Genomic DNA, 17,771 nt, shown 5'->3' with positions numbered 1-17,771 from the left:
TTTTGGTTTTTCAAGACAAGGTTTCTCTGTGTAGTCCTGGCTGTCCTGAACTTCCTTTGTAGACCAGGCTGGCCTTAAATTCCCCTGCCTCTGTCTACCAAATAGTGAAATAGAAGGTGCACTTACCTCCCTCCCCTTTAGGCTCTAGCTGCAAATAGTTTTCTTGAGCTTTTAGCCCAGGAAAACAAAGGGAAGGGCAGGAGAAAGGGCTCAGCAGGTAAAGACGTTTCCCTCTGACTCTGGTGATCCCAGACACTGCAGGACGTGGGAGAGCTGACTTCTCCAAGTTGCCATCTGACTGCCACACGTAGACCATTGTGTGACTGTGCATTCACAAATACCAAGTAAACAAATAATTAAACAAGCAAATAATAGCTAAAGTCAACATTAAGGGGACCCTGTGGCTCTCAAAGACTGGCTCCGGGAGCATCTGGGAACCTACTGGAAGTGTGAAGGCTCAGCCTCCTCTCCGCCCACTGAGTCAGAAACTGTTCAAGTGTGTCCAGCCACCCGAGTTTGAAGAAGCCAGGTCTGAGGTCCGTGGGTGGGTGTGGGTGGTGCTAGAAATGGCATTGGTGGGTCACTAGAATGCCCTCTGAGCCCGGCTCTCCAAGGCCCGCCTCTGTCACTGTCCCTGCCTCCAGCTGAGACAAAGTCTAGAATTTCTCCCAGGACCAGGCTGAAGTTTGTCTTCAGGAGAAAATACTTGCCTCTTAGCTCTCTCCTCTGTCTCATCCTTTCCCCCTGTGACTGTGAGCCCAGCCCCTTCACTAGCATCCCTTCCTATGGTTTGTATGTGGTTTGAGGGTGTTCCCCAATGGTTCAAGATAGGGAAGTTTGTTGCCTAGTGTGGCCATATCTGAAGATGAGGGTACCTAATGGGGGTAGTTAGGTCATCACCCTCAGAAAAATTAGAGAACCTTTTATAGGACCTTAAATTACTTAGATTTCCAGAGCGTGAGTAGTTCTATGTAAAAGCCTGAGCCCTGAGTCATTCACTCTGTTTTAGAGGTGATTGCTCTTTCGCACATTCCTGTCATTGTGACACCATCTACTCCAAAGGCCTCAGCAGAGCTAAGTTTGTAAACAGCATCAAGTCCTTCCAGATCCAGAATTGTGAACTCAATTAACTTCTTTATAAAGTATCCAGCTTTGGGCATTTTGATACAGTAACAGAAAACAAACCAATACACTGCTACAGGCACTGCCTCTGTGGATTCCGACCTAAGATACATAGTTGCCATGAACAACCTAGCTAATGAGGACACCGGCTCAAAGAAACCCTGCATTAGGGGCTGAACGTGATTTAAATAAGAATAAGAAAACAGGAAACTCGCATAATGATGTCTTTAAAACAAAAAGTGCATTTCATTTAGAAAATAGTGTACGAAGTCAGAAGCTCTTCCTCTTGGGGTAAAGAAACTCCCACTCTTTCTCTCAACAAGAAATGGAAAAGGTGCCAAGACACTCCAGGGAAAACATAAAAGTTAATGGGGCATGATGGCACATACCTGTAATCCCGGCATTCAGGATGCGAAGGCAGAAGGAGAGGAGCCTGCATTTGAAGCCAGAGTGAATTACAGTGAGTGTGAGGCTGTCCAGGGCTGTACAACAGGAGCTTTCTAAAACAAAACAGCATAAAACCGTACCACGAGCTTGTAATTAAAATATGATCATATGGATCTTTTGAAAAATTGGTGACATGTGAGGAAAATGAAGCATTTTGATACAAACATCTTTTTAAAATCTCATTTTTTTTCTTTTTTTGGCATTATTTTACTTTCATCTGGAAAAATATAAACATATGCAGAATTAAAAAAAAGAAAGAAAGAAAAGAAAATGGAAGAGCAAAATCAAGGCACCACGTTCCCATCTGTCAGCATCAATACTTGGTATAAATGTCACAGATGTGTGTGGGGTTAAGTATGTGTGTACGTGTGTGTACGCCTGTACATCTTCCTTTTTCATACGGTAACAATTCAGATCTAACGAGTTTCTATGGACCAGCCTGAGTTCCGGGCTGCGTGGATTCCATGTGGACATCTCCAGGTTAGGACCAGGAGCTACACTTCCTTTCCTGCGGCCCTAGTTGCCACCAGACTCCAGATGGGCTTCTTTGCTCTTACTGAAGGCTAGACCCCTGTCTCAGCTGCAGCTGCTTCTGAAGTAATGACTGGACAGTGTTCAAGCCCAGACCATTTCAGCTGCTCTCTGTTTCATCCTCTGTTTCTTTAGAGTCGATAGCACCTCCAGTTTATTTAGCTCCCGAAGGCCCATTCCTTGGTGGTCCGGTCAACGTAGAACTTCAGGATTCCCTGTGGGAGCCTAAACACGGCGGCAGGTGTCCAACGTCCAGAAACCCTCCTCCCTACTCTGTTTATCAAAGTTTACTAAGAGGCTCCCTGGTTACACACACTCTGGATACAGGAGTGCCAGGCCAGATTAAAGGCACTTAAACCGTGCTATAATTTATATCTGGGCCTCTCTAAAGTCCAGGAAGTTTATATTAGCAATGAAAAGCTATTTGTAGTTGTAGCCACAAAAGACCCTCAGAAGAAACCCATAGCCACAGATTCCAGGCTTTGCCATGGAACCCCTTGGCTATGGAGATGCAGGAGGTAGCTGGCCATGAGCCTACAGACTGCTACTGAATCTCTGGCCCTCTCACCAAACCTGAGTCGTGGGTTCTGGGCTTTATTATTTTCTGTTTTTGTTAGGGCGGCTGGTTGAGGGGAAGGCAGGCAGGAGTGGAGGACGAAGGAAATTTTGGTGTGACTTGCCTCAAACTTCATTGCAATTTAGTTGTTGGCCAGAATTTGAACCCGGGTCTGCCTGGCTTCTGATGTTAATCCTCTCTCCTTCCTCCCAGCTTCCAAGAAGCTAGAAAGCCAAGAGAAGCCTTGATGCTGACTTGAGCGGTCCCCGAGAAACTAGACAGAAATACCTGGTGTCAGAAAGGTTAAGTTTCCTGCAGTTACACAGTTGACTCAGACAAGTCAACAGCCACACCCAGAAACCTGAAACCACAAGTTAACCAACCAACAGTTCTTTTGATCCATAAAAATCAGAGAATTATTTAGGTCATCCCTTGATTGACCTCAGTGCCTAGAGGCCTCAAATTTCACCTACCCCCAAGTCCTGGGATCACAGGCCTGGATCCCCACCATATGTAGTTAATTACCATAAACCTTTTTTTTTTTTAACTTTTTTTTTCCTTAAACAATTTTTTTTATGTGCTTGGTATTTTGCTTGTATTTATGTCTGTGTGAGGGTGTCAATGATCCTTTGGAACTCTAGTTACAGACAGTTGTAAGCTGCCATGTGATTGTTGGGACTTGAACTCAGGACCTCTGGAAGAGAAGCCAGTATTCCTAACCTCTAAGCCTCTATCCAGCCCCTTGTTTTGTTTTTTCAAGATAGGGCTTACTACATAGCCCTAGCTGTTCTGTAATGTACTATGTTGAGGCCAGATCAGGTTGGCCTCAAACTCACAAAGACCCACTGGCCTCTGCTTCCCAAGTTCTGGGATTAAAGGTGTGAGCTGCCATGCCTGGTTTATTTAATTTTTTTAAAGACTTGTGTACTTTAAACTGGGCATAGTGGCTCACACTTTTAATCCCAGCACTTGAGAGGCAGAGGCAGGTAGATCTCTGGGAGTTCCAGGACATCCAGGGCTATACAGAGAAACCTGACTTGAAAAAACAAAACAAAAGTTTATTATTTTATTTTTTCATACTGTTCTTCCTGCCTGCATGTATGTGCACCTCATGCATGCCTGGTTCCCTGGGAGGTCCCCTGGAACTAGAGTTACAGATGGTTAAGGGAGAACCACCATGAAGGGGGGGGGGGGTGCAGGAAACCAACCTTGGGTCTTGTGCAAGGGCAGCAAGTGCTCTTAACCTCTGAGCCATCTCTCCAGGTGTGCCTTAAATCTTGACGAACTCATTTTTGAGGACAGAGTGGGGATAGCAAGTGGGATATAGTTCTGGTTAAAAACCAAACCCGGGACTCAAAACTGAGAGGATTCGCCTCTCCATCCCCCCACCCCAAGCATCCTTGAGGAGAGTCCCTCAGAATACTCACTTCCTGAGAAGCTGGCATACACCAGTCTCTAATCTGACCGCCAGTGTGAGGCCTGGCATGGAATTATTGCTCATTCTTTCAAGGAGTTTCTTGGAATTTTGTTTTCTTTTGTTGAGACAGGTTCTCACTGTGTAGTTTTGGCTAGCCTGAAACTCTCTGTGTAGACCAAGCAGACCTTGAACTCAGAAATCCACCTACTTCTTCCTCTCAAGAGCTAGGGTTAAAGATACATGCTACCTATCACACCCAGCGTGTGTGTGTGTGTGTGTGTGTGTGTGTATTGGGGTCTAAACCTAGGCCATCATGCATGTTGCTGCTGCAGGGTTCTTTGAAGTGACAGAACCTATTTCTCAGGTGGCCTGAGCATGGAAAACTCATTATCTGAGCCCATTGCACCCAGGTTTACTGTCTCATCATCTTGCAGCATCTTGAGGAAGGACCAGGAAAAGCAGTAGAACGAGGGAGAGCAGAGCATCTCTGAACCCTTCAAGGGGACGCAAAAGCGAGCTGCTGGCCAGGCTTGCTTGGCTGTGTCCTTTTCTGCCCAGCAAATGAGTCTGATCGGCTCTGACCTGAATGTAAACTAGGGGTTGAGTTGGGAGGCTGCTGTTTGGCTGAACTGAAAGGGTATGAGGGACTTTGGTTAGGTGGGAGATAAGGTAGGAGAGACAAGCGGGGTGAGCATGGGGGGTGGTAAACAAACCAAGAAATGTTCCTGGAGTTGGGGGTGGAACCAGGAAGTGAGGAAAGCAAGGACTGGTGGTCAACAGCCTTCAGTGCAAAGCTGGTAATCTTGGTGAGTCATAACATTTTGCAGTTTACAGTGTCTGGGGCTGGAGATAAGGCTCTGAGGCTCAGGGCACGTATTATTCTTGCAGAGAGCCCAAGTTTGGTGCCCAGAACCCTTGTTGATTGCCTCACAACTGTTTTTAACTCCAGCTCCAGCTCCAGGGGAATCTAATGTTCTGGCCTCCTTAGGCACCTGCACTCAAGAGCACACACCTATACACTGAAACACAAACACACACTCACAATTAAAAACAAATAAATGACGGGGCTGGAGAGATAGCTCAGTAGTTAAGATCACAGACATGCATTCAGACAAAATACTCTGGGGCAGAATTTCCAGCTTTTGGTCAGCCTTTGCCTTCACTGTCTGTGTGAATAGAGGTCTCGGAAGCCAGTCTGCCACACTGTCGATGTCCCTTTCCTCTGAGATAAGCGCTGGCTTCTGCCTGAGCGCTCACTTGGGCACCCGCTCTGTGGGGTGGCTTTTTCCTATCTAGCTTCCTGAAAAAAGCTGCCTCACTCCTCATGTCCAGCACTACACCCCAGCCCTTGACTGACTGACCAACTGACTGACTGACTGATTGACTGACTGACTAACTGATTGACTGACTGATTGACTAATTGATTGACTGAGACAGTGTCACGGAGCCCAGGCTGATCTCCAGCTTACTATGTAGTTGAGGATGATCTTGAACTCCTGCCTCCCTCCTCTGAATACTGAGATTACAGACCTGTGCACATAACCACACACATGTACACAATTAAAAATACTGAACATCTTAAGAAAAGAGGAGAGTGTAGTCAGGGAAGGGAACAGGTGAAATATATTGGTTCTTAGTAGGCATTTTATTGACTGTCTTCCTGGGAAAGGCGAGGGTAGTGGAGGGAGAGGATGGTGAGGAGAGCTTTACAATGATGCTCCTGACTTTTGGCTTCAGAAGGCTGGGATGGAACATAGGCTGTTAGGACGTAGGCTCCCCACGAATCTGAGCCTCTTAGGAAGGAGACAAGCCCACGCGCTGTGAGGAGCCCTTCTCCAGAGTTCACGTGCTCCTCATCTATTTTTGAGCACCGTCTGTGCTCAAGGCTTATTTGAAGCTCGAGACACACAAAAGAACAGAAGTTTAAAAGTCTCCTGTCGGGCTGGAGAGATGGTTCTCTCAGAGGTCCTGAGTTCAATCCCAGCAACCACATCGTGGCTCACAACCATCTATAGTGAGATCTGGTGCCCTCTTCTGGCGTTCAGGTGTACATGCAAATAGAACATTGTATACATAATAAATAAAGCTTTAAAATAAAATAAAATAAAAGCCCCCGTCTTGTGGCTAGCAAGATGGCTCAGCACGTAAGAGCATTTGCTGCTCTTCCAGAGGACCCAGGTTCAGCTCCCAGCATCAGGCGGCTGTTACAACTATGGGTCACTCCAGCTCTAGTGGGTCTGGTTGGGTCTCAAACCTGGGACAAGTGGTTAACTGAGGTGCCTGTTAACACGTCAAAGCCAAGGCTGTCCACCAGCCTCTCTCAGCATTGCCAGGGCTTGTTACAATCATCCCAGCTGGCATGCCCGCCCCCTACCCTAGGCTCTCCGGCCAGGTGCTGGGCTGCTCCTTCCCTCGATGCACTCTTCTGTAGAACCTCAGCTATCTTGGCCACCGGTCCTTTTTGCATCTTGGTCTCCTGGCTCTTCCCTCTCCTGTTCCCCCTCTCCTCACATGGCCCCATTCAGTCTGCTGGTCATGTTCCGTCTGGACTCTTCTAGATGCCTCTGCCTCTGCCGGTGCTCTTTCTTATATCTATAATAAAAACTTCAGCCCCTTAGGAGCAGTCATGTCCTTTCATCTGGTGCCAAAACCCTGGAATGAAACCCTATGAATGTCCTCGCTGGACTCCAGGAACCCCTGAACACATTAAGCAACACACACAAATATTAATCTTTTGTTTTTCAAGACAGAGTTTCTCTGTGTAGCCTGGACTATCCTGGAACTCACGTTAATCTATTTTTAAATCCTTTTCTCTTTGGCTGGAGATGTAGTATGAGGCTGAGGCTGAGGCTGTGTTTTAAGTTTAAATCACTGTGCTTCAGAGATCTATGAAACAAAAATGCCACTAACCTATAACCCCACTTGCCCAAGGACAGGTAGCTTTCTGGAATGCTGGGCACTGTTGTTCATGTAAGATAACAAGTCACGTGTTTTCACTTCAGTGACTAAGGTTGGTTGCCCCAATTGCATAGGATGTGTTGGATCACCTAGATAGAGGTACATAGGCAGGAAGTACAGCAGAATGTATGCCTGCCCATGAGTGGACATTCGGGACGTGCATGCCCTTACAGCTTCTGCCTTGATAAGTTCCTAACCTAATTCAGCGCTTCAGTGACATACTCTAGGAATCTTGGGTATGGAGCTGGCCAGTGTCCCTCGTCCTGACTAAATTGGACAGTTGTAGATTTGGTGTTTCTCCTTGAAATTTTCAGGCTTAACGGTAGCTCAGTTTTAGGACATTTGCCTAGCATGCATGAAGCCCCAGACACAGTCCACAGCATCCACATAAACCAGGCACGACAGCTCATGCCTGTAACCACCCAGCATTTAGAAGACAGAGGCAGGGGGATTAGAAGTTCAAGGTCATCATCAGATTTTGATCAAGTTCTAGGCCATCTGGGTGGTTATATCATATTCATTTATTCGATGTATATGGATGTCCTGTCTTCATGTAAGTCTGTGCACCGTGAGTGTGCCTGTCATCTAAAGGTGTCAGACCCTAGAGACTGGAGTTACATATGGTTGTGAGCCGCCACGTGGGTGTTGAGATTTGAACCCTCTGAACCCTCTGGTTCAAATCTGGTCCTCTGGAAGAGTAGTGCTCATAACAGCTGAGCCATCTTTCCAATCCAGTGACCCTGCCTTAAAATAAACAAACAAACCCCTTTCTCTTTCATGGAGTTGGTCAGGAAACAGGTATAAAATTAGTAAGATAAAACTGAATGCATTTAGTCTTTGACCCAGCCGTGCTGTTTCTTAGACTTTAGCCCAGAGCTTCATCTGTACGGTAAGATAATTGTGAGCAAAGTGTCCCCAAGGCCAAGGCTGAGACACTTTGACACTTTGCCTTGGAGTGTAGGTAGAGCCTTAGAAACCGACCCCCCCTGCTCCAAATCCTTCTTTCCCTTCCCTCCCGGTCATTAGGGCGTGTCAGGAAGCTCCTGGGGCACCATTCAAGGTTCCATCAATGCCACATCACGACTTTTTTATTGCTCTGTTTTGTTTGAGGCAGGGTCTCACGTCACCCAGACTGTCCTCAATATGTAGCTGAGCATGACCTTGAACTCCAGACCCTCTGTCATTACCTTCCGGAACACCGGGATTATGAGACTTTGCCACTGCTCCTGGCATAAGTTAGGAAATTAATGCGAGAGAAGCCTAGGAAGATGTGTGTACTTTCTGAACAGCACCTTGTAAGTCCCTGAATAGAAACCGAGCCTGACACTGGACCTTCTAGGAGGCTGATTAACTGACTAGGTCTCCATTGACTGTGGAGAGGTTGAAATGTTGCTGGTCTGCAGAGTAATCACACTTTACCTTGCTCTATCGTGACCTCTTTTAACAGTCATTTCTCGCTCACCTCCATGTCTGACCTAACACCGTTGTGACAAGAAACCTTTTGGAACTCTTCACTCAGCAGGCCACCGGCTTCCTCCAACCAACCAGCTAGGAGTGCCATCAGAAGGCCGGGTTAGCTGACTCATGACTATAATCCCAGCACTTGGAAGGCAGAGACACGCAGATCTTTGGGGCCAGCCTTCTCTACCAAAAGGGTTCTAGGACAGCCGGGGTTGTTACACAGAGAAACCCTATCTCAAAAACAAACAAACCAACAAACAGACAAAAACAGAATGTCATCAGACAGCACCTGAGGCCTCCAGCAGAGGTCACCGGTTTGGCTGTAACCACGTACCTATTGGCTCCACCAATGCCTTTGAATCAGTGTCTCCATTTAGGATTTTCTTTGTTCTGTTGCTACAAAATTCCATGAAACAGTTTCTACGTTGGGACACCGAATGTGAGGGAACCCAAATCTGTGTTCCTAGGCCATGCCACTTATATTCAGCTTGGGGGTGGTGTACTTTAAACAGCACTACTGAGGCTGGTGAGGTGGGTCAGCAGGCGAAGGCACCCATTACTAAGTCTAATGACCTGAGTTCAATATCTGTGACCCACATTGTGCAATGAGACAATTCACTCCAGATTGTCCTTTGACCTCCACTGTGTGGACATGCATACATACGCAAACACACACACAGTATATAAATTAATGTAACAAAATTATATATATATAATTTATATATATATATATATAAATTCACACACTACTGCCAGGCATGGTAATGCATACCTTCAAAATTAGCACGCGGGAAGCAGAGATAGGCAGATAGTTATGAGTTTGAGGCCAGTGTGTTCTACATAATGTGTTCCGGGCCAACAGGGGTTATATGGCAAACCTGTCTTAAAATAATGTGTTTGTGGGCTGGAGGTTAAGAGCACCGGCTGCTCTTCCAGAGGTCCTGAGTTCAATTCCCAGCACCCACACGGTAGCTTATGACTATCTGTAATGGGATCTGGTGTCCAGGCAGAACATTTTATACCTAATAAATAAATCTTAAAAAAAAAAATAATGTGTTTGTGTTAAGCGAGTTCCTGGGTATGTTGTACAGTGTGTTGTGTTGTGTTGTGTTGTATATATGTACTATGTTGTGTGTGTGTGTTGTGGTATATATTTGTATGTTGTGGTGTTGGGTATGTGTGTTGGTGTGGTTTGTGTGTGTGTGTGTGTGTGTGTGAGAGTGTGTGTTACTGGAGATCTAGCTTAGTATCAGAGCATTTGCCTAACGTGTAAGGCCTAAGTGCCTGTTTTATCAGAATAAAAAAAAAATCTGTGCATTTAACCCAACACTTAGGAAGGAGGTAAAGGCAAGAAGATCAGGGATTTAAGGTCATCCACAGACACATAACAAGTTCAAGACCTTCCTGGGCTGCAGGAGCACGTGTTGCAAGCAAGCAAACAAATACACTGAAACAAACAAACAAACAAACCTGGTGGCCTGATGCAGAGGAGAAAGCGGGAGCCTGATCTTGAGGCCTGGACTGCACAGTGATGTCAAGGCAACCACCTTCCCTTCTCTCTTTTCCCTCCTTCTCCCGTGCTTTCTACAAACCTGTTTGTAAGTATGTCTGAATTTGCAAATCTTTAAGTATACAAGCAATAGATACATGTATTTATGTCCTGTAGTTAAGTGTATGTTTGAAAATTAAAAAGCCTGAGCCTGGAGAGATGCTCAGAGGTGAAGAACATTGGCTGTTCTTCCAGAGGCCCTGAGTTCAATTCCCAGCAACCACATAGTGGCTCATAACAATCTATAATGGGATCTGGTGCCCTCTTCTGGTGTGTAGGCACACATGCAGGCAGAATACTCTATAAAAATAAATAAATAAATCTTAAAAAAAACAAAACAAAACAAAAAACATTTTAAAGCCTGGAAATGAGAGACGGAAGCCAACATTCCAGCACCTGCAGCCTGGTGTCCCCTCTGTGCAGAGGCCACTGCTGATCAGCATGGGCGGTCCGTGGCTCTACCTTCAGCTTTGAGCTGGCCCAGGAAAATGGGATCATTCTGGTAGATAGCAAGTAGGTTTCCTTCAATATTTCAAGTGATCTTATAATCTGCTGGACCACTTTTCTCCATTCCCAGCATGTACAGCAAGGCCAGTAGGAGGGTTAGACACCAGACAGAGAGTGGCCTTGAACTCCTGAACCTCAGAGCTGGGATTATAAGCATGTACCTATATATATATATATAGGTATATATATATATGTATATATATATATATGTATATATATATGTATATATATATATATAGGTATATATATATATGTACCTTACTTATATATATAATTTCTTACATGTGGGGATATATTTGTAAGATAATCATCTAGAAGTAAAACTTCTGATTCAAAGAGCAAATGTGTTTTAATGTTTAATTATGATTAAAATGTTATAATTGTAATGAAACTATTTTTTGGTTTTTATTTTTAAAGATTTATTTATTCATGTATACGGGTGCTTTGCCGGCATGTACATTTGCACACCAGGAGAAGGCATAAACTCCTATAGGACTAAGTTATAGATAGTTGTGAGCCACCATGTGTGTGCTGGAAATTGAACTCAGGACCTTTGAAAGAGCAGCCACTGCTCTTAACCACTGAGCCATCTCTTCACCACCACCACCACCCCTCATCTTTTTGAGACAGGGTTTCTCTGTGTAGCCTTGGCTGTCCTTTGTAGACCAGGCTGGCCTTGAACTCACAGAGACCCGCCTGCCTTTGCTTCCTGGAGTGCTGGAATTGCAGGTGTGTACCACCCAGCCCGGCCTGAAACTATTTTTTACAACCTTAAAAAAACAAAACAAAACTGCAGGGTGGTGGTGGCCCACGCCTTTAATCCCAGCACTCGGGGAGACAGAGGCTGGCAGATCTCTGTGAGTGCAAGGCCAGCCTGGTGTACAGAGAGAGTTCCAGGACTGTCATGGCAACACAGAGAAACCCCGTCTCAATAAATAAATAAATCTTTAAAAACAAACCAGAAACTGGAGAGGGCATGACCTCACAGACAAGCACTAGGGAAACCCAGAATGTTAAGCACCAGGCTGTCTCTTCAGTGGAAGCGATGGACACCTGTTTTAGGTGTAGGATGGGTACCTATTCATTACATCCACCTCAGGGAAGGCTGCAGGAGGACCTAGTTAAAATTGTGGTAAACTGTGCTATCTGTAAGGCCACACCCAAATCCCCTGGACTATTACGTTTATCCTGAAATCTCATTCCCTATACCTTTAGCTTTAGCTTTGTTTCTCAGTCAATAGAACCTGTCCTTAGGGGAAATGCTACCTGTAGCCACTGACCTCTAGGCTCTCTGGGTCATAGACTGCACCAGATCCTAGACCCTTAAGCTACAGAAACCCTCTTCATGGTAGAGGTCACATGTACTGTATGAAAGATTCTTGATGCCGTCACACCTTCAGCTTTATTGTGCACAGGATGGAGATCACTGTTTCCAGGAAACGATTTTCCAGAATTGTATGTCTAAAATAAACTTCCTGTTGTCAGACTCTAGAAGTTTGAATCAGCATCAACTAACTAAGTTGTGCTGAACCGGATTTCATTCTTGCCTTGGATCATTTCCTAGTGGGGGAGGTGCTCTGAGCCCCACACTTCTTTGAGGGGCGCTTGGAAGTTGAAGGCCGCCAGGGCTAGGAAGAATCATTCTCCACCCCCTTATGCACATGTGGGCTGCACTAGCTGGACTCAGCCCTTTATCAGGCAGGCGTGGTGGCTCACATTTTTAATCCCAGCACTTGGGAAGCAGAGACAGGAGGACCTCTGTGAGTTAGAGGCCAGTCAGGTCTACAAAGCAAGCACCAGGATGCCATAGCTATGTGGAGAGAGTCCCTGTCTCAAAAAAAAACCAAAACAAACTAAAACAAGACAATAACAAATGGAGGTGGGAGAAGCTGGAGAGATGGCTCAGTGGTTACAAGCAATGGCTACCCTGCCAGAGAGTCCGGATTTGATTCCCAGCACCCGCCGAGCAGCTCAGACCATTCGTAGCTCCAGTCCCAGAGAATGTGCAGGCCTCTACAGGCGTCAGGCCCACATGAGGAGCACAAACATGCAGGCAGGCCAAACACCCATGCACATAAGATACATTAAATGTGTACTTTTAGCCGGGCGTGTTAGCACTCTGGGGAGGCTATCTCAAAATCAATAAAATATAATTAAAAAAAAAAAAAGACAGGAAGGGACTGGAGAGATGGCTCAGGGGTTAAGAGAACTGTCTGCTCTTTCCAGGGGTCCTGCGTTCAATTCCCAGCAACCATATGGTGGTTCACAGCCTTCTATACCTTCTACTGCCCTCTTCTGGCATGCAGGTGTACATGCAGAATCAGAACTGTTTATATATACACACACACATATATATATATATATATATATATATCTGTATACACATATATGTATATGTCAATACAACCACACTTAAGAAGGAAAGAAAGGAAGGAAGGAAGGAAGGAAGGAAGGAAGGAAGGAAGAAAGAAAGAAAGAAAGAAAGAAAGAAAGAAAGAAAGAAAGAAAAAGAAGAAGAAGCAGGCACAGTGGCACATGTCTGCAGTTCCAGCACTCAAGGAGGCAGAGGCAGGCGGATCTCTGTGAGTTCAAGGCCAGCCTGGTCTACAAAGTGAGTCCAGGACAACCAAGGCTACACAGAGAAAGCCTGTCTTGAAAAACAAAACCACGTGGTGGCTCACAACCATCTATAAAGATATCTAATGCCCTCTTTTGGTCTGCAGGTGTACTTGCAGATAAAACTTTGTACACATAAGAAATAAATTTTAAAATACGTAAATGTTTAAAAACAAAAAGAAGACGTGAAGTTGTAGGGGGTCACATTGCAGAAATACGGGGGAAGTAAGAGGAGGAAAATGGAAAGTAGATATGACCATATTCATTATTTACATGTATGAAGTTCTCCAGTATAAAGAAAAATTACAAGGAAAAAATAAACTGATTCTGTTTGTTTGTTTGTTTGTTTCATTTTTTTTTCCTCCTTTTTTCTTTTCTTTTTCTATTTTGTTTTTGAGACAGGCTCGCTCTATATAATCTTTGCTGGCCTGGAACTCACTATGTAGACCAGGTCTCAAACTCAAGAGTGATCCACCTTTTGCCTCCGAAGTGCTAGGATTATGGTGTTCTTCCACCATGCTGGGCTACACACTGCCTCCATTTTTAGCAGTAAGTTAGCGGCAGCAAAACTCAAGAAACAGAACAAAACACAAAAAAGGCTGTCCCGATCTCTGGCATGACGGGCTGGGATGGTAGTGAGGCACCTTAAGCAGGTTGCTCCCCGCCCCCATCCAGAAGAAAGATGGAGCAAAGCCACCGTGTTTGATGATAAAACAAAACAAACATAACGTTCAAACCACGCCTGGAACTTACACAGGGGACTGGGCCTAAGCTGAAGGTCCCCTTGACGCACTTGGCAGAGCGTGCCCCTGAGCCTGGGCCTCCTCCCTAACAGGAAGCTGAGAGCACAGCCGGGTATGAGGAACTGAATTCCAGTTAACTCACCTTGCAGCCACGTGACTGCTGCCCAGAAACAAACACAGGCAGGACAGGGGGAGTGTGGTTGGCGCCAGGAGAGCTGACGCTGGCGTGACAGTGACAGGCTTTCTGCTGGCGAGAACAGTAGTTGGGGAGGTTCAGAAAGAGGGGCCGCCAGCCACAGACAGGGCCTGGAACACGCTGAAGGAGGACAGACATGCACACAGCCCAGGCCTCCCTGAGACAGAGGCTGGAAAGGTAGCCATTAGCAGGGGCTGAAGTCCCACCCCCACCCCACGAAAACCCCACCCCACCCCACCCCACGCAAACCCCACCCGGGACCCCGACCCCAGGGCTGCTCCCAGAAGCTTGGCTCTGCAGTTAGAGACCCCTTGTTCGGGATACTGCACCTGGAGAAGCCAGAAGCCAGGTGGAACTCAGCCCTGAGGCCAGACTTCTGGTATCACCCCTGCCCCGTCCTAACTTTGTACCAGAGAGAATGTCATTCATAAAGCTGTGGTAATTAAATGCTTAAACCACAGTTTAAAAAGAGGAAAGAGCTGACATTTATCATGCTCTTGGTAAATGATGGCTGCTTATCAATCAAACAACTAATTTGTCTGTTTGTTTGTTTGGTTGGTTGGTTGGTTGGGTTGGTTTGGTTGAGACAAAAATCTCACCATGTAGCCTTGGCTAGCCTGAAATCACCATGTAGATCACACTGGCCTCAGACTCTCGAAGACATGCCTGCCTCTGCTTCCCCAATGCTGGGGTTAAGGGCTTGGGCCACCGCCATCCCCTCTTCCCCACTCCCAGCCACAGTCGAATTTCTTTTAGGAGGGTTTTTGTTTGCTTGTTTGTTTTGTTGTTGATTAGCTGGTTATTTTTTTGTCAAAGTCTTATTGTGTTGTCCTGGCTAGTCTGGAACATGCTATGTAGATGGCCTGACCTCAAACTCACACTGATCTACCTGACTCTGCCTTCCCAAGGGCTAGGGTTGAAGGCCTGTGCCACCACCTCCAAGCAGTAGATCGTTGGTGTTGCTAATTTTTTAATTGCATCTAGTTAGTTAGTTAGTTAGTTAGTTAGTTAGTTAGTTAGTTAGTTAGTTTTTCTGTGTAGCCTTGGCTGCCCTGGACTCGCTTTGTAGACCAGGCTGGCCTCGAACTCACAGAGATCCACCTGCCTCTGCCTCCTGAGTACTGTGATAACAGGCTTGTAGCACTATGCCCAGCTGGTATATTTGCCTCAGTATCTTCTAGGGATGCTCCTGGAATTCTCAGAAGACCTCTCCCCTCAGCAAACACACCTAATAGATTAGATGAAATTAACTACCCATAGATACAAGAAGTGCTATAAATGCAAAATACACACATAGTTCTTGCTCACCTCCCACCTCTGGGCGCTCTGCCTTCCTTCTGAATTCAAAGCTGTAGCTCCAGAAACACAGCCTCAGCCGGGTTTTAAACCTGATCTCGGCTGCTTCGGGACCGCGCCGAGGCTTCTCCCTGTGCTCTGCTGCCCCCTAGCGGCTTCTTTCCCACGCAGCCCTCCAGGCCGGCTATCCTCGATGCTGGGGTTGTACCCAACTCCTGAAACACTTCGTGCTCTCAAATCAACCATCCTAGCTATTTCCGATCCTTCTGACTTTACTTGATTCGAGCTGTAGAGACGGTAGTGCCCGCCTGCAACCCCAGCACTTTCGAGGTGGAAGGAGAAGATGAGGAGTTCAAGGTTATGAGTTTGAAGCCAAAGCAAGACAAACAGCAGTTTATAGAAGGAATGTAGATTATTTCTTGGTCTCAACTTACTCTCTTTTCTGCTCATTGCTGGCATGATTAAGGTGCATGCACCTTTTAAACCTCTCTATCTTGGCTTCTTGTTTGTGTAAAGTTACTGCTTCATCTGGGAAAAGGATGTTACTGACGCCCCTAATTCCCTGGATATTAAAAAGCACCTGAATTCATGGAGCTAGAACTTGGGTCCTGGAAGGCAGTTTCCCCGTTCATAGTTTCATAACAGGTTCAATCTATTATGAGGACAATGGAGGTTGTATACGAGAATTATATATTGTGCCAGTACTGGGGTTCGAACCTCCGGCCTCACAGGTCAGTGCTTTACTACTGAGTTACTTGCACAGACATCATCTGAGGGTGTTCTTTGTTGCATGAGGGGACCCTTTGTCAGAAGCTTCCTGTCAGTCAACAAAGGGAGTGGAAATGAACTACATTTCTGTCTGTCACTAGGTTGGAAAATACCCGGCTGGTCAGGATCATCCTGGTAATTTGCCAAACCTGGGTGAACTCAGCCAACCAGGGCAAGGGGAGCAGATGGGAGAGGTCACGGATCAACTCTACAGGGACCTAAGAGTTTCCCAGAACACATGAAGTTATCCCTAGGGCTGTATGGAAATTTAGACGAGCTGACATAAAATGGGCCGCTCTTCAAGGAGAACGGAACTATATTTTAAGTGGATTATGGCGAGTATCAAATTTCAACAACATTCCTAACGGCTCTATTTTAAAGTGCTGACACTGTGATAACGCTGGGAATTAGCCTCTACAAATGCATTTAGACTCGTGGTGGAAAGTTGTATGCGGCTTGGGTACAAAAGCTAAAAGTTCCCACTGGGCATGGTAGCACACACCTTTAGTCCCAGCACTCGAGAGGCAGAGGCAGGTGGATCTTTGTGAGTTCAAGGCTCACCTGATTTACATAGAGAGTTCCAGGCCAGTCAGGGCTACCTAGTGAGACCTTTTCTCCACATAAAGAAATAATAGTAATTTTGTGGCTGTTGAATTTTTGTGGGGAGAACAGAATTTTTTTTGAAGAGCAGAACTACATGCTGTCTCCCCAAGAGCAGAATGGCTGGGGTCCAGTATACCCACCATTCTTCCAAAATAACAAGCTTTCACGGCCAGTGACCTGGGCAGGCAGGCAAAGGCACCTCCTGCAAGCCTCGTGGCTTGCGTTCAGTCCCATGTGTGCGCACAATAATAATAGATGAGTAAATAATATTTTTTAACAGATCTTGCCTTGGGTTTATTTGTAAAACAGCATAGGACACTGGTCATCTGTTAAGAGTGTGTAAGTAGATGTGTCACACCGGTCCATCTGTCTTTACATTGGCAGAAGGCTTCCCTATGGGGCCTTCACAGGGGCTGGGCACCTTTGGGAGCCTGAGCTGGGGCTGAAGCCTGGGCCTTGGCTAGAGCTGAGGCCTCTGCCTTGGTTTGAACCTTGGGCTTTGGTTGGCAGAGCCTACAACCCTTAGTCACGTAGCTTCGAATCCGCTTCCTAAGTTTGGGGTGAGCGATGAAAGCCAAACGGCTAAGTTTGCATCTGGGCCCTTTGGAATTTCAGGCTTAAAGGCCGAAGCTTCACGAGGGCTTTGATGTCCTCTGCTCCCACACATTGCCTTTGCGTTGTTTGCCTGCATCTTCTTCAGGCCTTTCTTGTTGTGCTTCTTGGCAAAGCGCATGTTCCTCGGGAACTTGGGGTCAACCCCCTTAAGAGATTCCTATCTTTGTGACCGGGGTTTCTTGATGCCATTTCTGTGCCATTTGTAGGATTGGTTGTGTGTGGTGTGGTTCTTGGACCTGGCCATGTCTGCACAGCGACCCACAGCTCCTGAAGTGCCTGGGACCAGAAGAGAACGAGCACAAGTTATTTATTTATTTGGTTTTTCAAGACAGGGTTTCTCTGTGTAGCCTTGTCTGTCCTGGACTCACTTTGTAGACCAGGCTGGC

This window comes from Psammomys obesus, unplaced genomic scaffold, assembly GCF_907164565.1.
Source record: "Psammomys obesus unplaced genomic scaffold, mPsaObe1.curated_primary_1811, whole genome shotgun sequence".
Classification (NCBI taxonomy): Eukaryota; Metazoa; Chordata; class Mammalia; order Rodentia; family Muridae; genus Psammomys; species Psammomys obesus.
The sequence above is the reverse complement of the archived record's forward strand: the minus strand, read 5'-3'. Positions refer to the sequence as shown.